This window comes from Lontra canadensis, unplaced genomic scaffold (assembly GCF_010015895.1).
Source record: "Lontra canadensis isolate GAN:19392208 unplaced genomic scaffold, GSC_riverotter_1.0 scaffold139, whole genome shotgun sequence".
NCBI classification, from domain to species: Eukaryota; Metazoa; Chordata; class Mammalia; order Carnivora; family Mustelidae; genus Lontra; species Lontra canadensis.
The window spans coordinates 3,057,588-3,082,206 of NW_022631133.1; positions in this window are offsets into that span (position 1 = coordinate 3,057,588).

Here is a 24,619-nt window from a genome sequence, read left to right on the forward strand (position 1 = left end):
TGGTAATTAGAGAAATAATTCAAAAAGCAATGAATAAAATATTTGCCTATGAGATGGACTCTTGAAACACCGGGTGGAGGTTTACAGAGGAAGGAGAGTAGGAGAGAATTACATTTTCATACCATCATTGTTTTAGTAGGTTTTTGCGAAGTTCTTCTATTCCTCTAAAGTAATAGCTGAAACATTATACCTAAATGTATTTTCCAAAGGTCTGGGAAGGTGTAGGCATACATGTAGTTAATTAACGTTAGTTGTGTCCATTTTTGAATTGACTAAAATTAATACAAGGAAAAGAATTTCTATTTTTCTAGGTAGTTCTATTTGCAATAGTATCACATTCTTTCTGATGTAAAGTCCAGTCAACTCAGAAGAACTCTGAGCTGGGAATACAAGTCCTTCCCTGCTTGGAAGCTCCTCTACACTAGGCAACCCTTCTTGATGGTTGGGTGGATATCCTATCAGATTTTCTTCAATGCAAATTCATCTTACTTTTATAATTTCTATAGAGACATTTTTATTAAGAAAACATCATGATGATATAAAGAAGTAAAATATGCTCATCACAGTCTGCTAGGTGAAAAAGGACTAAAATAAATATTATGTGATTGTTACAACCAAGTGAACAGTAACAAAACGTCTATGCCAAGAAAACCCTTAATAGTCCAAAATGCTGTATCTTTTATGGGACAAATAACCTTAAAATAATAACAAGAAAACAACAACCATAATCCGTTCAGCTCCAGATTAGAAATTTTAAAACTTTCATCGCATTTGTGCCACAGACATGCATCGACTTGTGAAAAAAATACAGCCATTTGTGAAGCCATTGTTCTAATCTATAAATTCAAAGATTTCATCAAATGTTAGCGAAGGTCTTTTTAGTGCTACAGTGACTTTTTCATGATTCCAAATAAAACTTGCAAGAAATTCTAATGCATTAGTAAATGCAATGAGAAGACCATATACAGTCTATGTTGGACTTCTGAAACTATTTTGGAAAAGTTGGATTTTTTCAACTTCTCACCGGTATTTCAATAGCACAGTTATCTAGTACTTTCCAAGTTATTTTCACAATATTTCTACCACCTCATTTATATCCTGAGTTGAAAAATAACCGCATATCCTACTATGTCTGAGGTTTTTTTTTTTTTTCATGCATACATGTTTGAGCTCGTTTTTAACAAGGTCCAAAGTAGGCCAGGATAAAACTTAACTATGTCTGGAAACAAAACATACCAGATCTTATGACTCCATTTTACAGAAGTAGAAAGTTACAAAATGTTACCCTTACAAATGTTTAAGAATTGAAAACATTTGTCTTAAAGGAGCAATATGTCCGTGTACAGACCAGTTTTAGGGTGAAATGTGTTACTATGTTTTTAATATGAAAGACTAAAGAACGTGGACATTAAAGAGAAAATATTCAGACAGAAAGCAAGCTGGTGGATCTTATTCCCTGAGATGAATTAGCAACAGTAAATTTCTACACTTTTGAAAAACCTGGAACTAATTAGAAGTCCAATAGAGAGGGGGGAAAAGCATGATACATTTCTAACTCCCTTACTCTTCACAAACACACTTACACATACACAAAGGCAGACCCACTTAGAACATACTAGAAACCAGTTAGAAGTGACAGTAGGACAGAATGAAATGATACGGATTAGGGGAAGGTAGAAAGAATCACGAAACTTCATGGCTTTTGATCTATACTGTTACTTACTATAGTTTTTTTCTTGTCTTAATTTACCCCCTCACACTGCACCTCAAAATTTAGAACTGCAGCATTCTGCAGATATTTCAGATATGTATATTATTATGGTTTTCTTCTGTCCTAGAATTTATAATTTTGCTGTGGCTAAATTTAGGCTAGTTATGTCTTTTTCAGAAAAATCAATTACCTTAAAAATTAATTATTTTTGTACACAGTGTTAAATTCAGAGATTTTTCGACATGATTTCAAAAGTAAAGTAAGCAAGGTACTTTTCCTATCAGCATCGGACACACTACAGAGTGAAAACAATGTGCTGGTTAATACTGGATTAGAACCAATCTTTGATAATGAACCTAGCAAGAAATATGAAAGACAATGGACAAAGTAGATGATGATTTCGTCTGTGTGAAATCCTGCCAACAGATTATATGTTTATCATTGATTATATTTCTTGTAGTATTTGGGTCAAAGTCTCGTAAAGCTTCTAAGAAAATTATATTTGAATGGATTTTATATTGCCAGTGGAAACCTTTGATAGAATATGAGATCAATATTCGTGACCACTATTTTCTCACCATCCACGGTCACTTTTTTCTCCCATGATACATATTCCACAACATTAAAATTTGAAGCTTTCACCTCCTAAGAGCCCTTTCCGGAATCTTCATATACAACAAAGGCAATTGGAACAATTTCTATTGTTAGACTGCTTATTCCCCTTTGTCCTAGACTGAAAGTCTTTGAAGATAGAATCCACTTCACAGGCTAATAGTAAAAACACAGTTCACATAATTCCTTCTCATTCTTAAAAGATTTTATGCTTGCAAGGTTGATTTTAGTCACAAGCTCTGGTTTTTGCTAAAGAAAGTCATTAGGAGGGGTGAGAGGACTTCTATAGTCACAACAGAGAAATTATTTCTCTAGTATTCCTTTCCTGGCTCTTTTACAAAGAGTAACTCAGGAGGGGTATGGAACTTTCAGGGAAGTTCAGGGAACCGATGGGCCTAGGTTGACCCTCTCTGCCCTCAGTAGTCAGAGTGACCAGGGTTTTAACAGACCGTGGCTTCGAGGACCTTTGGGAAACAGTCAAGAATTCTTGGGAGAGATTCTCATTTGAAAGAACTTGGTCTAAAAATCACACTAAATCTAAACAAGATAGACATTAACAAAAACTAAGTCACAGTAATGTTTACATGAGAATACGAGCAAATCTTCCATCCTTCAGCGGGAGGTAAGTACTTATAGGAGTTAAACTTTAAAGCCAGTTAAAAGAAAAATCAGGCCTTCATCCAGGCAGCCTATCTGGAAACTGATGGAAACAGTAACAATACGATCAGGTGAAAGGTTAACTTCTCTCTGATGCCTCTTACTTAATCAGTCTCTTTACTCAGAGAGCACCGAGAATGCCAGACGCTCAGGAAATCAGACTTAACGGCAGCAAAAGCATCCCCAGGAGATATCAGCATCCTTTTCATTTTAGTGCAAAAGGGCTAAGTTGGAAAGCCACTCTCCTGCTAATGACAGTGAAGGCCTTGAAAGAAGTTATTGTTGAGGTTTCCACAATGCTCAGCCATTTTGGGATACAAGATGAGTCTCACTGGCAGGTGTTCGATTATTAGGAAAATTAAGCAGATGGCATTGGCAAACCACGGCTCCCCTTTTCCTCAGCTGCCAGGAATTCCTACCCTCAGGCTTAGCTTCACATATGTTTGTTTAATAAAGTTCCTGCCATTTCAAGCAAAGAGAAATCAGTGTCCTCATTCAAGCATGCCCAGAACTGTGAACTAATAACATTGTCCACAGTTTCCCGGACTGGTAGGCCAACAAAGCCGCTTGGTGTTTTCTGTGTCACTCATACCTGCCGCTATGTAGACCCCTTAGATGCCCCCAGTCACTGGCTCAGAGGAGGAATGTGTGTGTGTGTGTGTGTGTGTGTGTGTGTGTGTGTGGCTGTTTGCAGTGTTCAGGAGACTGTAAAATGGGTCTGATGCCCTATGTTATCAATGAAAAAGAACAGCCAAGCCTCAAGTCTCTGCACAAGAAGTAACAGAAAATACAATTTCCAAGAAGAGTATTTCCTATTGTCTAAACCCAATTCACTTTGGTAACAATATGTTTACATTTTAACAGTGGACTCATTTGATTTACCAGCCAGTCTTTTTTTTTTTTTTTTTTTTTTTCCTCTTGAAAGAAAGAGAACATGAGCAGGAGCAGAGGGAGAGGGAGAAACAGACTCCCTGCTAAGCAGAGAGCCCGAGGCAGGGCTGGATCCCGGGGACTCCAGGATGATGACCGGAGCTGAGACAAGGCAGACACTCGACCTACTGAGCCACCCAGGCACCCCTCAGCCGGTCTTAAGAGACAGCTCACAAGTTCACTGACAGAGGATCTCCTGCTGATGCCTCATTAAGGCCATTAATGTAATGAAGCCATGAAACTTCATGAATTAAAAACATTCTGAAAATTCAGGTCATCCTAACAAAAGTAAAATAAACATCAGTTGTGATTGTATGTATCAATTATAACATCCAGATATAGAAATAAAATACAATCAGTTCTAAATATAATGAACAAAAACTTACTCATTCAACGAAGGTAGACTGTACATTTACTGTCAGCCTAGCCCTAGGACATACACTGGGGCTATAATAAGGAAGAAGACAAATACAGTCCCTGCTCTGGAAGAGCTTACGAATTGAAGAGGAAAATTACTGGGAGAAGGCCCAGGCCAGGTGGTCCCAGAAGATGGAAAGTTACTAACAACAAGCTAGCGATAACCAGAAGCCCTACTGGGAGCAAGAGATAGCCAGCCGCTTCTGCTTCTGTTAACAGGCTTCCTGCTGCAGGCTCCCTACACTACTGTTCCCGCCTAAACAGCCCCCATGCCACCAGTTTAAATTCACCTACCAGCAGCCAGCATAGCCCTTGAAATCTAACCCTGCACCCCCCCATAAAAACCCTGTAACCCCACTACCTGGGGCCCAAAACGTCCAGCACGAGCTCATCTGGGTCCCCCAAATAAAACTGAGTTCTCCTACTTCCCCAAGTGTCACCTGGTCTCTTGTAGGTCTGATTATTTTCCCACAACAGAATAACAAGGAAAAAGAAAAGCAGATGGCAAGAAAGCATAAAATGATAGGCCAGTGTGAGCCCACAGGAAGGACACCCACCTCCAGAAAAGCAAGTTGCCTTGTGACATAGGAGGTCAGGCAGAACACACAAATGAGAACACCCGGCAGAGACTGGAACGTGAGGAGAATCAAGGTATTATTTGAGGACATGAGACTATTTAAACATGGCTGAGAGGTCATGAGTTGGGGGGGGGGGTGCAGAAATGTGCCTGGAGGCATCTACAGGGTCCCCATCACACAGAAGCCTGGAAAGCCTTCTCATGGAGTGGATGCTGAGTCTGTCCGCAAGCCACTGGCAATTTTTAAGCAGGGGAGAGGCACAGATTTGCTTTTTTGGAAACAGCACTCTCACAACCACGTAGGCAATGAATTGGGTTGGGGCAGGCATGGAGGAAGTTGGAATACTCAAGACAAAAAATTGATCAACTTCAACCTGGGTGATGGAAGTAGGGATGGAAGAAAAAAAAAAACAAACAAACAGATTTTATCTTAGGGAACAACAACAACAACAAAAAATTAACAACCTTACCCCAACTGAATGTTTTGTGAGAATCACCAGCAAGCTTATTTCTACTGAATCAGTCTTGTCTTTAATTTGTCCATTTCCCAGGATAGATGTTAATGTAATGATTTAAAAAAAAAAAAAAAAAAGGCTAACCGGAAAACCTGCACCTTCCTAATCCATGGTGTCGGTTATACAAATGCACACACATGCGTGTTCAGGTACACACATACACACTCCCTCATCCTGGGTTTGCCTTTAAATAGAAATACATGTCATGGTAAATAATGGTAATTCTATCATTCAGGAACAAAAATAGGACATATCCTTTGTTTTTATATGTCTATTTATATGCATAGATCAGCCAATATGAATGCATGGCATAGATTTAATTTTATTTTAGTATATGTGCTGCTGAAGCAAGCACATGGATTTCACTGTAAACTGGGACTAGCGACCACCTAGGCTGGTTCCTGCTTGGATAACAGGACTGGGGAATCCACTCTTGAGAAATACTCTCCCACTATTGGCCGGCTTTGCTAGAACTTTTTCCATTTACTTTATACCTAACCTTCTCCCAATAAATTTCACAGCACTGCCAACACTGAAACAAACAAACAAAAACCTCATTTTTATCTTACACACAAACACAAAAAAATTGAAGGTAAGAGGTCAGAGAGCTCTGCCACTCACAGTTTTAGAGATTTACTTATTTGACCTCTTGATAAAACCATGGGTCTCCAGTGAGCCATGATTTTATCCTCTTCATGATACGTACATGCTATTCCACTCTAGTTTATAAAATGCTTTAAGTAACAAATCTCAATCTATGACATCATCTATGTGGCCAACTTTTATCCTTTCTCTTTTTTTCCCCAACATGAAAACTCCCTTATTGAGGGAAAAAGCGAAATACTGAACTTTCTGCAATACTTTCCATTCTTGAATATAAGAAGGCTATTGGTGTTTCCATTTGGGTTATCAATTCCATTTGGATGAGGAGAGTGCTGTGGTTTATGGGTTATCTGTCTGCCTTCAAGTCTGGATTTAGGTTTAGAAAGCAAGTGCATTTGCTGTTAACCCACCACCAACACACACATGCACGTGCACACACTATAAAGGGAGTCACCATTCATTCATCATTGATTGCACAACTAATATGTACCAAGCATAGTTTCCGACTTAGCAGGGTATGAGGTAGAATATACATCTGCTTTCACATTTCCATATGAGAAATAGATAGCACCCGGACAACTAGAGAAGAAAAACAGTGTTACATGCTATGCAGGGAATTAAAACAGGTGGATATCACTGTGGGGTGGGGAGGCACTGTGGAAGAAGGGAGAGAGAGGTCTCTGGGGAGGTACCATTTAAGCTGAGCCATGAATGAAGACTAGATAATTTCATGTCTGTACCTACAGCTGGATTTACCCCGGAGACAAACTCACGAGCATGCTGAGAGAGTCGCATTTGAAATTCATGATCACAAATTTCTACAGGACCCCTGACACTGCTGGCGATGAGATCACATTTTTCTAGTCCATTACTTATCTACTACTTTCCAAACCTCCAAATCTCCCTTCCTCACACTCTGCTGAGGACCCAGCCTCTTATTCCACCAAGGAAAGAGTAGCAGTCACAAACTGCTTGGAGAACAAGATTTTCTCCAGGTGCCTGCCACCACGTCGGCCACCCATGCTGCCTTTCTCCTTTCTATTGCTCTCGATGAACCTTCTGGGCGACTACACAAGGTTTTCCTTCCATTCCGACCCCACGTCCTTTGCCTTGTTGCTTTCCCTAAGGTGGCTTCGACTCCACTCCCCAGTCTCTCCTACATCTTCCTATTTCTTTCTCTCCCTGATCAATCCAATCATCGGTCGCCTGTCTGAAAATGGAACCTGCTTCTCCTCACACCCAGGAGTGGCCCAAGTCCTCACAATGGCCACCAAGCTCACCAAGATCTGGCCATGGTTCTTGAAGACTTTCACTTCTCCTCTGCCATCCCGCTCTCCCCTTGCTCAAGCCACACTGGCCTCTTGATTATTCTTCGAACATGGCACAGCACACCTTCATCTCAGGGCCTTTGCACTTCGGATTTTTTTTTTCCTGCCTTGACCAGTCTTTCTCCAGGTTTCTATGTGACTCAACCCATCTTCCTGTGTTCATTGTTCAAATGTTACTTATGAGATAGTCCCTACACCCCACATAAACCCCTCACAATTACCCTGTCATTTATTATCTTCCCTACCAGTTATTTTTCTCATTTCAAATTGATCATTAATTCAATCACAGTAAGTTTTATTTAAATAGTGTGTAGTGTGCCCTCACACATTCCACTAGATTAAGAGTTCCACGAGGGTGGAATTTTCTTAAATCGTTGTGTTTAGTTTTATTATTGCTTTATCCTTGCAGTATAGAAAAAATGTGGCATGCACTGGGTCTCACTACATGTTTGTTGAATGAATTGGAACACATGCAAGCAGCAGCTGGTTTTCCAAGGATCATGAGATGGAATGTTCCAGGCAAAAGGAATAGCTCAAACAAAGACCCCTATGAAGAGAAAAAGCTTGGTGTGTTTGAGAAAACCAGAGTAGGTCAACAGGACTAGAGCAGAGGAGGAGATGGGGACAGTGGTCCAAAACACTTCCTCCTAAAGAAGTAAGGGTCAAAAAAATGGACACCGGTCTTTCCTAGACCCTGACCATTGCCTGACATCCCTGATGCTTTTTTCCCCTCCACTAGACAGGGCTTCCAGTTGTTAAGTATTGAATGAACTGTACATTTCAATCGTGGTACTTTTGGAACACCGTACATTCTACTACATAATGGCCCTTCCAGGATGTGCTGCTAGACCTGCAGCACTATCTTGGCCCTTGAAAGTCACTCTCTGCTGTGTTCTGCCTTTCTCTCCTTCCGCATCACATTTTTCTGAAAAGCCAGCCATTTTTTGAGAATGAGCTTTTTCCCCAGAATGACACAGCCAGTATAAAAGCTTTTATTTTTCTAATAAACTATTCTAGGGAGGTGATCACTGGGTCTTCCATCTTTCCCTCTAACTAGAAAATCAGATTACATTTTTATTATAGAAAATTGATGATTCCTCCCAAATAGAGGAATAGTTCTAGCATATTTGAATTCACTGAAATTTATCATCAAGAACTGTAAAGAATTGGAAATTTTTATCCTCCTTCCAAGTGAACAAGTTAGCCTGACATTTTCATGGATGTAGGTAGAAGGCATCAGATTCCTTATCATAAAAGACAGTCTATTACTCAAAGCAGTAACTGAGCCAGAACAGCTGTCTTTTCTGCTTGTTTTCCAGGCTCCAACTCCAAGTTGGCAAAGAAAGCCAGAGGATGCCTGTATTTATAATGGGTTTAATTACAGGAGAGGAACCCTAAGCTTTGGAACCCTAAATGTTTATAATAGGCAGTGATCATGTTTGCCCTTTGCTCTGAAGTGTTCTTTATTCTAGCAATGGATATTGTGAATATGCCTGCCCTTTGCTCCAGAAAAACAAACGGTCTGTCTTCCCTGGCTGCTGTCTATACAAATACATTTTAGAGTCCAGTTTGGAACAAAGGGAAACCAGTGCCTTACAAAATAAAGAAGAATGTGAGAGGCCCATGGAGATTTATCTCCTAACAATATCTGCTCCTCATTTCTGTCCCATCCTGGCTTCTGATAAACCTTCTAGATGCCACTCTGATAACCATTCTGCCACCTGAACAGAGGCTGGGACAAATCCTTCATCTTACATAGCATTTCATTGAGACTATTAGCAACAGGAGTCCAAGCAGCAGTCGTGATCTTAATCACGGCCTCTGGAATCCCAGATCCAATCACCTGAACAAATCAGTAAGCCATCAATCAGGGTTACCCATGGAAGGCCAGGTAGCTTTTTAAGTTCCTGTACTGACCTTTCTACCTGGCCGAAAACACTGATCCATACACAGCAGGATGTATGAGCATCTGCACACACCTTGCCTTGCCCCCAAGCAGAAGGCATAGGGCAGTTCTGTCCTCATAACAACCCTGGCCAACAAGCAGAAACTGATATGATGGTCTTCCAGGGCCAAGCTGACATCACTGATCACTTCAGCTCAAGTCAGGAACAAATTTTATCATTTCTAACTGGAGGATTCCCCACATATAGATTACTGCCTCCAGGTTGCATGTGAATAGTGTGCCTTTTACTCCCTTCGTCAACCCAGGGTGGCCTCATTTTGGAGAGATCTGAGGTCATCTGAGAGCTCTCAAGTCTACTGTAAGGTATGAGTCACCATGTTTTCAAGAGGGACTTAAGAAACGCTTGTCTTTTTACAAGCAGCATGGACCGGGAAGACAGGAGGCCTGTGGGAATAAAGTGTTGCTTACATTAGTCAGAGTCCCCCAAGTAATAAGTAGACTAGTTTTTGTGCAAAGGTTGCAGGCCCTTTGCAGAGGGCTGCAGAAGTTGCAGAGGTTGTGGCCTCCCAATTGACTGGTGAACACTATGGATTCCAGTGCAGTTTGAATAATGTAATCAATTCTTCAGGAGGGAGTGCTTGAGGTCAATGGTTCCAACTTGTCCTTTGGGTTTATACCACCAGCTGAGTGCCCTTTGTCTATCCCAAAGAATGTCCCAAAGTAGATGAATGGACTGGAACAGCAATAGCACAAACTGAAAACATGTCACCAGTGCTAAAGCACCATCAGGAGTGTGAGAGGAGGTCAAAGTTCAATGCAGTCAATCTTCCAGGAGGAGAGCGGACCAATACTCCCAACTGTGTGACCCCCTTCACCTGAAGACAAACTTGCAGCATGAGTCGCAACTCTGGCTTGTATTAGTTGCCTCTGCTTCAGAAACAAAGAGGCCCTTCCTTGGTTCTCAGAGTATACTGATGGATGGGATACCATGTCTGGTGTCCCGATAGGTCCAGGAAGCAAAGGTGACAATCTGGTGCTTAATTCAGTTTAGTCTCATTAAAGAACAGGCTCTTACTGTGTGTCTACGTGAGTGACCCAGACAGTCTGACCAGCAGCTGTGAACCGTTCCCCAGTTTTGGACCTCCAAAAGGGCATTTTTAATATGCCACTCTACAGCCTTCCAACTGTCACACCATGCAGCCATGCCATTGACTAAGACTCAGTAAAAATAAGACAAAGTTCACCAAGGATTGTAGCAGGCAGAGCTATCCGAAGGACTTGGATTTATGTCTGTGGACTGAAGTGAACCACCTACTTTTTCTGCAGAGCTACTACGGGCATTAAAGAGCCCCAACAGCCGAGAGTTATACTCCTGTGTTTCAGCTCAGCCAAGCCATCAGTGAACCAGGCCTAGACACTTAAGAAACAAGACCTAGCAAGAGCTATGATCTGTGTAACAGATTCAACTACTCTTCCAGTGTCTGCATCGGCTGAGGCTGTGGAAGAAACAGTTGCCGATTTTCCTGCCAATTGTGCAAGACTGCTGTAATCCCACTAGTGCATCTCTTATTTTACTTCCTTACTTTTAAGTCCTTCATCGAGTCTGCAATTTTCATTCCCCGTTCTGAGATGCTATCCTCTTTCTGTAAGGCCAGCCAGGGGAAGATGGGCATGCAAAGTGGGGCGCTATTTCCACGTTCCACTAGTGGTTTACTGCATGTGCTCTTTCCAATCAAGAAAAATGCCCCTGGCATTATGGGACAAGGAAGTACAATTATCACACATCAATTTCTACTATACATACAGATGTAGAAAAACAGCAACAAGAGAGCATAGGATAGGTCCACTAGGTCACATTAGTTCCCTTCCCCTGCTGTGAAGTCTTTGCAAACCTGGTCAGCTGCATCTAGTCTGTTTATGATTATGCCTGAGGCAACTATATCCAAAAGCCATGAAAGTTTAAATTCCTCCCCATTCAAAATTCCCAACCATACTCAGGTGGGGAGATACAGTCTTTCAACCCCCTTGGGGAGGGAGGCCTCAAGTATACTCTGGCTGTCCTCCTCTAAATAGCTGAGGTCGGCAGGGAAGGAAACTAGAGGAGGGGGGTGGTGGGGGGTAGCATAGAGAGCGAGGCTCTGTGCCATTCTCCAAGGCTTCACATTGACCTATAGTTTTGAGCAGCGTAGCAGCTGCTCTGATTCTACCAAATGAACTTTGAGTGTTTCCACTCCACCTAGTACTCTATGGGGGGGAAGGGATGGGTGAGATCCTCTCACTTGACCTGGGGAGCCCCTCCACTCAGCAGCCCCATTGATGTGATTTGAAGTGCAGTCTGAGAGTGAATTCTTCAGAGGTTTTTGGTGCAAAAATATGTTTTTATTGTAACCCCGCTGGAATTTTGATAAGTGACTGATGATATACTTTTAAGCTGTGGAGGGAGGGGGGCCCAGATTAAAATAGCCTAGGCCTCTAAAGGGACTTCTGCAGGTTAAGGAAGAGTTACAGAATCCCCGGGGTTGGGCTATTGTCAAGATAAAGTTGTTTTTAGCCTCTAGCAAAACACTAACTTTAAGGCAGACACAGTTCCCATTCCACACATATCCCATCCCAGGGGTCTGTAGGGGGTGGATGGGAGTGGGGCGTGTGGGGGAGTGGGGCGTTAGCGTGTGCTTTGCCCTCAGCTTACCTTCTGCTCCCTCACCACCAGCACGCTGCTTCCCAACAACACCCCTAAGCTTACACTCTGACACTTGCTTGGCTCAGATGCAGCTGCTTTTTAAGGTGCCCACTTTAATATGCGACACCTGGGGCCCTACTGCCACACTTAACATCTCTTTAAGCTCTTGCCTCAACTCAGTAAAAGGGCCAGGGAAGTTTTCAGCATGGTGGGGCTGGCCACAGAAATTTACTTAAATTTCATTGGGTCAGTAGGTCCTTTTTGTCAGCATTTAAATCCAATCCAGGCCAGCAAAATGCAGAATACTTGTCAATGTCTTTTCTATGGCTGCCCTGGGACTTAAATTGTCTCAGAGAGACCTGCCTGAAAGGGCTAACACTTTCTTACCGCAGCCAGGATCTACTGCAAAAAAGAAAAAACAACAATAACAACAAACCAAAAACATGCCGCCCCAAGGAAAAAGCCAGTTGCTGAGGCCTATACTGCTGTCCTCTACAGCTGGCATCATTGACTGAAGGGGGATTGGGCTGTAAGATGGCCCAGCTGCTGCCACTCTTCCTATATGAGTCCTCGCCCTCATATCCCAAGGGAACCAGCCAAGGTTCCAACAAATAGTTTAGTTTCTCCCCAGAGTAGTCCCACATTTCCCTCTTCACACTCAGTGCAGACACACAACTCTGTAAATGTTGCCTACAAAGGGTGGGAAACTTCTGCCTGCCGGGGATGAAGCTTAGCCCTAGTTGTTACAATGCAGTGGACTTGGGCTGACCATTAGGGTCTTAAGGAAGTTCCTCCACCTTGAGGAACCACATTGTGTCAACCACAATGGCATACCAATCAGGCAACCGTTTTTGGTCTGCTTCCTGCTCTTCTTCGCCTATGACCACTTTCCCAGTTTCCCCTCATTAATGGTCAGTGGGGAAGGACAATTTATTGTCCAACCGATCACACAATTTGCAACATGTTCAATTCCCACAGACTCCCCTCATGTGTTGCTAATCAGCTCATGAAGTCCCTGTTCCTTATCTTCTAGCAAGGCAAGTCTTTGTCAGCATCCCACCATCCTTGCCAATCCTGTCAAGGACTACAAATGGTCTGAAATATTATCCCACTTGAGAACTAACAAGTTAGCCTGCCACAGTTTCACAGAATTTGGTAGATGACATGAAACTTGAGGTCAGAGATGAAAGATAATTCCTCAAAGCAATAGCAGTAGCCAGAGTGTTTCCTTTTTTGTGCCAGTTTCCTGAGCTCTAGTTCCCACAGGGCCACACAAAGATGACAAGATGACACCAGCCAATGTGGTAGGTTATGCTATACCAGAGGACCCACAAAACCAAATTTTTTATAACAGGCAGTAGCCATGTTTGACTTTTGCTCCAGGGAGAAACACCACTCTGTCTTCCAAGACTGTAAGCAAATTTGTTGTTTGCTGTAGACAGACATTACTATCTCTAAGGCTATTCCCCGGGCAGACAGTTCACAGCAGAGGGCAGTCAGCACCTTGCTTTCAAGACTTACAGAAACCCAGGAGAGTCAACATTAGTTCTTTGTAGCTCTTCCCTGACAACACCACTTGGAAACCTCATAGATAATGCTTTCTTCTCAGATGAACTTTCTTTATAGCAATGCTGCTTATACAATTCTTTAACTTTAGCTTCTACCAGCTACTAACTTACCAACCTGCTCCACAGAATGTAGACATTCAAAAAGTACCATCTTGATAATTCGTGCACACCTTGACATTCATGGCACAGCTGTAATAACACCACTCTTACCTTTTATTTCCATGACTTATTCATTCCGTAACTTTGAGACAATACCTCCCACTCCCCTTTACCTATTTTGCCCATCCCCTCTAGCAACTATCAATTTCTTCTTTGTATTGGTGGGTCTGTTTCTGCTTTTTTGTTTGTTCATTTAGTTTTTTTTTAGATTCCATATATGAGTGAAATCATATGGAATTTGTCTTCCTCTAACTAATTTTACTTAGCATAATACCTTCTAGGTCCATCCATGTTGTCGCTAATGACAAGATTTCATTCTTTTTTATAGCTCAGTAACATTTCATTGTATATATGTATATTGTATGGATAAAGAAGATGCTGTGTGTATATATATACACACATACACACATACATATATAACATTTCATTGTATGTATACACTCCGCATCTTCTTTATCCATTCATCTATAAATGAACATGTGGGTTGCTTGGCTATTGTAAATAATGTTACAATAAACACAGGGGTGCATATATCTTTTCAAATCAGTGTTTTGGTTTTCTTTGGGTAAATACCCAGTAAACCACTCTTTTTTAACACAAAAAACATAACAATATTATTCTTAATTTGATACATTTTTTCCTTGGCTTCTACTGGTCTCCTTGCACACTCTAAGATTCTCACATACTTAGTCTAAAAACTCCAAACAATGCAGTTAGGGATTACTCCAGTCACTTAGTCATTCATACAATATTAATTGATCGCCTACTAAATGGCTAGTACTGTTCTAGTCACTGAGAATAAAACCATGAAAACCAGCAAGATTCTTACTCTTGTGAGTATATATCCTATGGCAGTAAATATCAAAATAAACAAATATAGGGCCAATGCAATGGGGAAAAAAATCAAACAACATAAGGAAAATAGGTCGGGCTGAATTAGAATGATAGGAACTGTCTTACAAGATGGTCAAGGAAGTCGTCTATGGTAAGGTGATATTTGAGTGCAAAATTAAGATAACCCTAAGTAAGCTATGTAACCCACTCTCTCAAAGGAAACAGCAAATAAAAGGCCTTGAAACCTGGGCTTGCTTGGTGTTTTTGAGCCACAAGAGACTAGTGTGGCTGGAACAGAATGAGGACTAGAACCAGCAGTAGGACACGCAGGCCAGGAGGCAGCAGGAGGAGAGAGAGAGGGGCTGCTTGTGGAGGTGCTGGTAAGCCATTTTCATGGCCTTCGGATTTTACTGAGTGAAAAGTCAACAGAGGGTTTTGAGCATGACATGATCAGACATATTTTAAAAAAATGACCGGCTATTGTAAGGAGACAGACTAAGGGAGTGAAGGGAGAAATAAGAGGGAAAAGGTGGAGGTGGAGAATTCAATAAGGAGGCTTGTCATTAAATTAAGTGAGAGGTGATGGAGGCTGGAATGGGAAGAGGAAAGTAGAGATGGTCAGAGCACCCTGCATGTAAAGTTAGAAGGTTTGTTGATGACTTGCAAAGATTTTTCATATACCGATGCAGGAAGAATTTTCAGAATTGGGATGGGCAGACGGGGTGAGTGAGGAATCAGGAGTCTGGTTTTAGGCATGTCAATACTGAGACACAACCACCCAGCAAGCAGTGATAGGTAAATCCAGACAGTAGAGTTGCAGGGGTGAAAAAATTTTTCTTTCTGCCCTCCTTTGTTTTCTGGCCAATCTAATAATTAAATTGACATAAGACAGATTAACAGAAGAAAAAAAATTAATTTTAGAAGTACATGAAACTCAAAGAAGTGACCAAAGCAGGTCGCTTGTAACACTTTAGAGAAAGAAGCAAAAACTTTGTGAAGAATTGACAAGACAAAGGGGTTTGAGCATCGAGTAGTAAATTGGTGAAAAAGTAACATGGTTTGTTTATACAGTCTCCTTGGTCCTAATTCCCTCTCTCTGATGATGAAGATGCATTAGACCCTCCTTACAGGAAGGTACCTGCCACATGGGAGATCTACCTCCTGCTTTTAGAGAGGCAAAGGCAAGTGTCCTTCTTGTACCAGCTGTTACTCAAGTACTTTTTATTCAAAATAATCAAAATGTCAAAATGGTGTATTCTTCTCTCCTTCAAGGTCCGGGGAGGAGATACACATTCGGGAGCTGTCAGTGTACCGCTGTACAGAAAGCCACAGGAGTGGAAGAGATCATCTAGATAATTACAGAGTCCCAATGGCATTGAACCCTGAGCCATAGAGAAGAGGAGTGATCAGCTATGCAGACTGAGGGTGGGGATGGGTAGTAAAGCAGGAGAACTATACAGCAGCACCCAGCACACTTCCAGCAGAGAGTGAGTGATGGTCTAGTGGGGCCAAAAAAAAGACCTAGAGACTGCGACTGAGACTACAGGTTTGTTGGGGGGACTTAACATACGGGGAGTCTAGGAGCCACTGGCTGGACTGAGCATCTGCTGCTGGGACCTACATGCAGCAAGTTTTTATATCATAGCAACTTCCTCTAGCAACTATCAGTGACCCTTCCTCACCTTGCACAACCAGCATTTCTAAGGAGATCAAGGGATACCACTTGAAAACTTTTACAAGAGTGTGTATCCCCCACTTTGACCTTGAACAACAAACAGCACATTCTACTGCACATTCTGATTATTGGGAATATAGAGGGAGGAAGGATTTCTACATTCGCAAGGCAGTGATTAACAAGGACATTCAGGGTCTGGTTGCACAAACTAGCTATCCAACACGTACTATCCAAGAACCCAAAAGATGGTGTTCAGGAAGCCAAGTGGAAGAAAGATTTTGAAAAGGAGGAGTCATAAGCTGAATCAAATGCTGCTGACAGGTCAAGAAGGCGAAGACTAAATGCTGCTCCTTGGGTTTGCCAGTGTGAGGCAAGTCCAGCCAAGTGACTCATGCAAAACCTTGACTAAAGTTAGTTCAAGGGACCATGCCCAGGTATTTGGAAGCAGTAAAATTAGACAACTCTGTTGATTTTTTTTTTTCTATTAAAAGGCATAAAGAAATAGGTAGTAATTATGGGACAATGTGCTTTGGTGGAGGCTGGCAGCACAGGGTGGGGAAAGTCTGGGAATTCACTGGAGGCAGAACAAAGGACATAGACATTTACTGAATGCGCTGCAAGGGAGCAATGGGCAGGGCAGCAAAGGGGAGACTGCCTGCCTGGAGGCAGTGGTGGGGGAGCTCTAGTTAAGGGGGAGGGGGAGGAGGTATTGTTTCAGGATTTCTTTTCCTTTAGTGGCCCTGGTTCTTGGTCAGCCGGCTTCAAAGAATGAAGAGGTAGACCAATGAAGTGTGGTGGGCAGCAAAGCAAAATTTATTGAGCAAGAATACAAGACTCCTGAAGGGGGAGGGGACCTGAGAGGGTTGCAGATTTGGTGTTTAAAGCTAGGGGGTTTTATGGGCTCTTTGGTGTGCGCTGCTTTAATCTTATTAACGCTCCACGCACCTGTCACCCCATCATGTTTTTGCCCACATGCTCATCTACCTATCAGATAGTTGTCCACCTGGGAAAGGGTGGAGGGCTCCTTCCAGGGTGGTGCAGAATAAAAGGATGGGGTCTTCTTCCTTTTAAGGGTAGTTTCCTCTTGAGGGGTGGGCTTGCCCCTGCCTGCTTTTCTTCCGACCATCCTCCATTATTATGGGAACCTATGGTTCCTTTTTTGTTAACTGTGTCTGGGTGTAAGTAACCCATTGGTCAGCTAGGGCTTATGGATATTTTGAGATAGGTCGCCTAATGGACTTGTTTGTATTCAGCCAGGATAGGTAGGGGGTCACTGTGGGCTCTTCTACCTTATTCAGTGTTCCATTGCTCGGAGCCATTGCCTAAAACTAGCCTCTACAGTACCTAGAACATTACCTGAGGTGAAGGGAAAGATTTTTTTTTTTTCTTTTTTAATGTGCTGTATGGGGCGCCTGGGTGGCTCAGTGGGTTAAGCCTCTGCCTTCGGCTTAGGTCATGATCTCCGGGTCCTGGGATCGAGTCCTGCGTCAGGCTCTCTGCTCAGCGGGGAGCCGGCTTCCCCCTCTCTCTCTGCCTCTCTGCCTACTTGTGATCTCTCTCTGTCAAATAAATAATAAATAAAATCTTTGAAAAAACTGTGCTCCATGACCGTATTTCAGATGACATAAGAGAGATATCATGCAACAATGCAGGAGGAGAGGTACAATTGCTGGAACAATGTCCCGAGAAAGTGAGAGAGGACTGGATCCAGAGCTCAAACCGAGGGGCCAGCCTGGAACAGGAGCTGAAAGGGACAGTCCTCCCCCTTTCAGAGGAAAGGCACTGAAAATGGGGCAATGCTGTTAGCCACAGAAGCATGTGGAACTTCTCCTCTGATTGAAAGGATTTTTCTCCCTGAAATAGGAAGCTAGATTATCAGGATGAAAATGGGAGACCAGATGTTCATGCTCTGAGGGAAAAAGAGAAGATGCAAAATTGTCAAGGACGGGGCGCGGGGCGGGGGGGGGGAGGTGGTGGCAGAGAAATGGGATTCGGGAAACATGCTGGGTTTGGGAGGAAGTGCTAAGGTTTCCCTTGAGTGTGTGGGGTGGGGCTGGGGGGGAGAATGTGAACTGATGTCCATCAGGATGACCTTGTGTATGTTTCCTCAGCCAACTTCAGCGGCCCCAGTGCAAGCAGAGCAGGCAGAGAACTTCTTCTTCTTCTTTTTCTAAAGACTTTATTTATTTATTTGACAGAGAAAGAGAGCACAAGTCGGGAGGAGGAGGAGAGGGAGAAGCGGGCTCCTTGCTGAACAGGAAGCTGGATTTGGGGCTCGATCCCAGGACCATAGGATCATGACCTGGGCTGAAAGCAGATGTGTAACCAACTGTAACCAGGCGCCCTTTAGGCAAAGAACCTCTAATTTGGGATTTTAACTTGGTACCTTTAAGGGTGTATTTTTAAAGGACGGTGGAATCTAGGATGTGGGCAGGTGAAGGAGAACCTGAGGGAGGCAGCCCTCTAGGGCTTCAGGCTAAGATTAGGAGAAAACAAGCTGTACACTGCAGGCTGCAATAACAGCATCCTTTTCATGCTAGGGAACAAAGAGTTCCCACTCTATTACTCCCACTGTAATGCTAATGACCTTTTCAGACTCGCTTCAACCTCTCCAGGAGTAGGTGCTTACCCTGGGGCTGCTCCTGAGTCAGTGGGAATATTAGCCTGTGCTAAGCCCTCTGCCCAGATCCTCACCTTCAATTCTTACAAAAGCCTTAGGACATCGGAGGCAGATAAGCTTATCGCTGTTTTCCACTGAACAGATAAAAAACAGCAAAAAATAAGATAGAGAATGGTGGAATAGCTCATCCAACACCATGTGTGCTGTTACACTTAGATATGAACCCAGATCCCTCTGATTCAAAATTGGTAGACCCAACTACTACATTTTGTTAAAAACTCAAATTCAGCTGAGTAAATTTTAAAGACCTTACTACCTTTATTCAAAGATTCATAAAGCGGGCAGCATCGAATCTAGCAAGTAGAAAGAAGCTCCAAAGACATATGCAAGACAAAAAAATTTATAGGCAGAGGAAGCAGGAATGAGGAAGCTGGACTAGGCAAAAACTGAATTGGTTATTGCAGGGTTTGGTTCCTTGCAGAGGAAAAGAGGGGTCCCTCAGGCAGATTACCTATCTAATACTGATCAGGTGACCAGCATAGAACAGTTCTGATTGACTGTTTTACGATTTCATTTCTGGAAGCACTGAAACTGTAATTAAGTCACAGTTCAGTGACAAGGGGCTTAGCAAGAGTGACTCCATTTTGAACCTGTTGTCTTGTTTATTCTTAACAATTTCCCATTCTTCCAAAATACTAATGTTAATTCCACGTTAGATTTAGGGCATGGATTATTCTTAGGGGTATCTAATACTAGTATTTCTCACTCTTCTAATACACAACTAGTTTGATTTCAATACAACTTTAGTCAGGTTGTTCTGATACTAAAGATGGGGTTGCATTTATATACCACAGAACAGACGTAGTTTGATTCTACCTTGCTAAGAAACACTTTTCCCATCAAAAAATTTACTTCTATTTCCACATGAGGTTTGAGTGTCTTTTAAAAATCCCAGTGCTTGGCGGATGCTTCAGATGGAGACATGTTATCTTCATGTTCAGAATCTAACCTGGGGGACCTCAGAATGCAGGAGGGGAACTCAGAGGTGAGAAAGAACAAAACAAGGGCACTAAACACACCAATTTATAATTTTATACATTTGAAAAGCACAGTTTTACGAGGGCTTAATTCAATATTAAATCAAAAAAAGGCAGAATATCTCTGCCTTTCCAAGTCTCATTCCCTATGTGAGGGGAATAAAAAGTTTTAAATTTTAATTTTAAAATAAATGTGAATATTTACACTGAAGAGTATGACTAAAATAGGTCCATTAAGCCTAGCTGGTAAGATCTTGAAAGCATGGAAGGAATATCAAGAATTTCCTGTAAATAATGTCTAGCCGACCAGTGTGTACTCGTTAAGGGACAATGGCAAGGGTGTGCTCTGAGCTCATTTTCTAAATTAAGATGCAGAAAACTCCACAGCAAAGTTGCCTGAAAATCAAGATGAGAGGAAATATAACTATATCCCCCAGCTACTAATAAAATTGTAACTACAATTATTCCTGATGGTTTACAAAACAGTCACAGACTCCTGTATTGCTGCAAAGAGAAGCGTTTCATGAGGATAAGCAAATCAATCTCTCTGTCCATTAAACCCTTCAGTGAGTGTGATGCCTGTTGTGTTTCTCAACTTCTCAGGGATAAATTTTTACTATGGGGCTTCGTGCTCTAAATCCTGAAAACATTCCAGGAGATTGGTGGTGTGTTCAGGGGAGGAGGACAGTTCAAAGAATTCAACAGTTGAGGCAGTTAATAGAGCATGGTTGCTCTTCACAGATTTTACTGTAGGAATAACTGAACGCTGCTATTATTTCTTGTTAAATCCTTCTAACTAGCATTCATGAGGAGATAAAACAAAATGACCTGTCCATTTTTGTATCTTGTGGTTTTTAGCAAAACCGGCATCTGTTCTTAGAGAAGAAACTTGGCTGTGCACACTTTTTTTTTCTGAAGACACCCACCCAGCAGTAGAATGAGGAATGCCTGAGTCCTCAATTAAAGCACAACATTCACTACATGTATTTTAATCCATAATAGAGAGTGGGAGAGTGTTTGGGAAGACACTGGGTGAAATCCCACATTGCAGTCATGAAGAGCCCCAGAAATCACCAGGTGATTAACACTTATCTTTATTCTTGTCAAAACACATGGTATTAATAAACTGTGTTGGTGGTTCATGGTTCTCAAGTAAATTCCACTAAGATTCAAGTGCCCCTTCTCAAGTATTAATTATGCATATTGCAGTATGGGAAGAAATAGGAATAACTGCAAAATTCCTATGTAAGTTTCTTTGTTTTTTTGGGGGGGGGGGTTGTTGTTGTTTTTGCCTAGAAATTTAGCTTGCTTATTTAAAGATATAATAGCTCTGTTTAGATTACAGAGAGGAACTGATCCTTCAAGCTTCAAATGAAGTAAAAAAAAAAATGCTTGAGATTGGACATGTTCACTGAACTTTAAATTTACAAAGAGAATTTTGACTGGTTGGGGTCTCAGTCAGCTTGGGCTAACATAACAAAACACCACGGACTGGGGATTCTAACAATAGACAGTTCTTTCTGCTCAGTTCTGGAGGCTGGAAGTCCAAGACCAAAGCACCAGCCTGGCCAGAGCGCTGGTAGAGCGCTCTTCTTCACTGTTAGAGGGCACCTGCTCACTGTGTCCCACACAAACTCTTTGTGGTGTTGCTTGGAGTGTTTGAAAGCATTGACAAAGTTTTATAGAGCAGACGCCTCAAGCTGGTGAATGGTACATCTAGAGATGCTGACAAGGTGGAGAAAAGATAATGATGCTATGATGGGAGACACCCTGGTTTTCCTATAGTCATAGAGCCTGACATCTGAGTGGAGCCCTAGATGAGAAGAGAGATAGGACATCTCTGTACCTGGTGTCTCCTTTTTTGTAGACTTACATAAAAAGCCATATTTTCCTCATGTGTGGCATGGCTATAACTGCATCTACTGAATAAACACAGGGTTAATGACGTTTTTTGTGATCCGGAAATCTCTCTCTGTCATATAACCAACGATGTGGTCAGTCTGAGAACCATTAATCAGATAGCAGACAGAATTCTTAGGTAATGCAAATGAAGCATATCTTCTCAAAGGAAAAGCTATTTGTTCAGCGACAGACCCAGAATTTGGCTAAATGTAGCAGAAAATTGCTAATTATAGTCACGCCCAGTGGTCATTCCAGCATTAAAATTTTAAAGATTAATAAGCATAAGCAATTATTATGTATGTACTATGTCACCTACAAATAATTACTAGATAAAAACAGTATTCACTTTAGGTAAATGTGTGATCCTTACAAACAACACATGGCAATAATGGCCAGGAGGAGACAGAAAAAAATTAAAGAACACGGTTGATGTTGATGTTCACTCCTTTCTTCTGAACATTTACTCTCCTCATTGCATTTATAATCATGGTAGCAAGTAAACAATGACAGCAAGTCATTTTCAAATTGTTTAAAAAGCACTTCAGGTTTTAAAATAGGCTTTCTCTTTCAGGCAATGTACTTTCATGGCTATATTTCATCATTCTTTTGCAGGGAAGAGAGGCAAAGCCTAGTAGGAAATATTACATTGAACTGCTTACATGTCTTAGGAAATTTAGTATTATCATCCTAATTTGACACATAGAAGGCAATTTAAACCATGATGAAATATGTTATTGTTATTAGGCTATAAAATGACTTTATAAGCCTATACATGACTGTAAAAAATCTAACTTCTTTCAACATTATGATTTCTGAAATCAAATAAAACCTTTCTAATTAAAGATAAGAAAGGTCACATTCAGCAAATGAGAACTGGGGAGTTTGCTATAACAACAAAATATATTCTCTTATACCAAGTGGAAATAAATATTCGCAGGGAATTTTAGTAGCATGAAAGGCTAAATAGGTATGTTTAAAAATGTTTACATTAGTATCATTATTTAAATGGCTGTAGAGTTGACGCACATCACCTTAGCTTCAGGTGTACGACATAATGATTCCACAACTCGATGTTTTACACTGGGCTCCCAAGTGAGGTTCCCACGCATCACCATACAGCACTATTGACTTTATGCCCTATGCTGTGCCGTTCATCCTTGTGTACTCATTCCATAACTGGAAGCCTGTACCTCCCACTCCCTTTCACCCATTTTGCCCATCTCTCTTCCCTCCCCTCTGGCAATCATTAGTTTGTTTCCTGTATTTAGGAGTCTGTTTCTGCTTTTTGTTTTGTTTTTCAGATTCCACATGGAAGTGAAATCATACAGTGTTTGTCTTTCCCTAACTTACTTCATTTAGCATAATACCCTCTAGGTCCATCCACGTTGTCACAAATGGCAAAATCTCAATGGTTTTATGGCTGAGTGATATTCCAGTGTGTGTGTGTGTGTGTGTGTGTGTGCGCGCGTGCGCGCGCGCGCACACACCACATCTTCTTTATCCATTTATCTATCCAGGGACACTTGGGTTGTTTCCATAATTAAGCTATCATAAATAATGTTGCAAGAGACATTGGGGTGAATATACCTTTTGAATTAGTGTTTTTCTTTTCTTTGGGTAAATACCTAGTTACACTAGTATCTTTTTAAAGCCTCCTACACATATTAGCTTATCCATGTATTATGAACATATTACTTCATATAATTTTATTATAGAGATTTGGAATGCTTTATGTTCTGACCTGTATTAGGAAAGATTTGATTGTATAACAATTACCTACTATCTTCAGTGCACATGCTTCCTTTACTTGGTAACAATTGTTCCCTAAGAAACCCTAGCATTGCATGGAATTTTTGTCACAAATTTCATCCCATTATTATTTTAATACTAAGTTTTATTTTAAGATATGAAACATAAAATGAACAGAATCATTTTGAAAAAGTGCTGTGTCATGAGTAGTGGGGGGAGTAAAATGAACACATTTATTTTGATATGTAAGCGTTTCTTGATACTCCTTTGCATTTTAGTACCACACAAAAGTTTTGATGGTAGACAAAGAAAAATTGAGGAGATAGGAAACGTCTTTGTATATAGACCGTTCACTGCGCATTTCTGCCTCCAGCCTGGCGCTGGTTGTTCAGATTACGCTTGAACTGATCCCCTCAAACCTGCCATCGTCACTTCTTCCATGAAACTAAGAACATGCATGGTAAGCAGAAGCAGTTCATGTAAAAGTCTTTTATACTTCCCAAGAGTTAGATAACTGGAAATTTGCCTGATGTCTTCTCATTTTAAACAACTTCTAGGCTCAAGTGTGTGTTCATGTTCACCTGGTCCTGCTAGTGTCCCCCAAAACCCTTTGATTCTGATTTGCCTGCCACCTGGTTTGCTAGTTATGTGTTCTGAACCTGAAGCTTCTCAAGCTACAATAAATTGTGTTTTTAAAAGATGTTTTTGTAGACTACAACATGTATATAATTAAATGTAATTTAAAGCTTCTCACCATTTGGCTATCTTTACACCTGGTAATGCTGGCCTTCACCCAGCCTTAGGGAAAACATTTGACCCTTTGTTCCTCCTGTTCTTTAGAACCTTAATGTTTTGCAAACTCTAATATGCATACAAATCATCTAGAGAATGCACCTTGTTAAATCATCTAGTTAAAATGCAAATTCCAATTAAGTAGAACTGGGGAAAAGGCTGAGCTTTTGAATTTCTAACTTGCTCCCAGGTGATGCCTATCCTGCTGGCCCACGGATCACACTTTTAGTAGCAAGCCTTAGAACAGCGTTCTCAACATGTGGTCCTCGATCACCAGCAGCAGTAGCAGCAGCAGCAGTAGCAGCAGCACCAGAGAACTCCTTTGAACTCCAAATTGTCAAAGTACA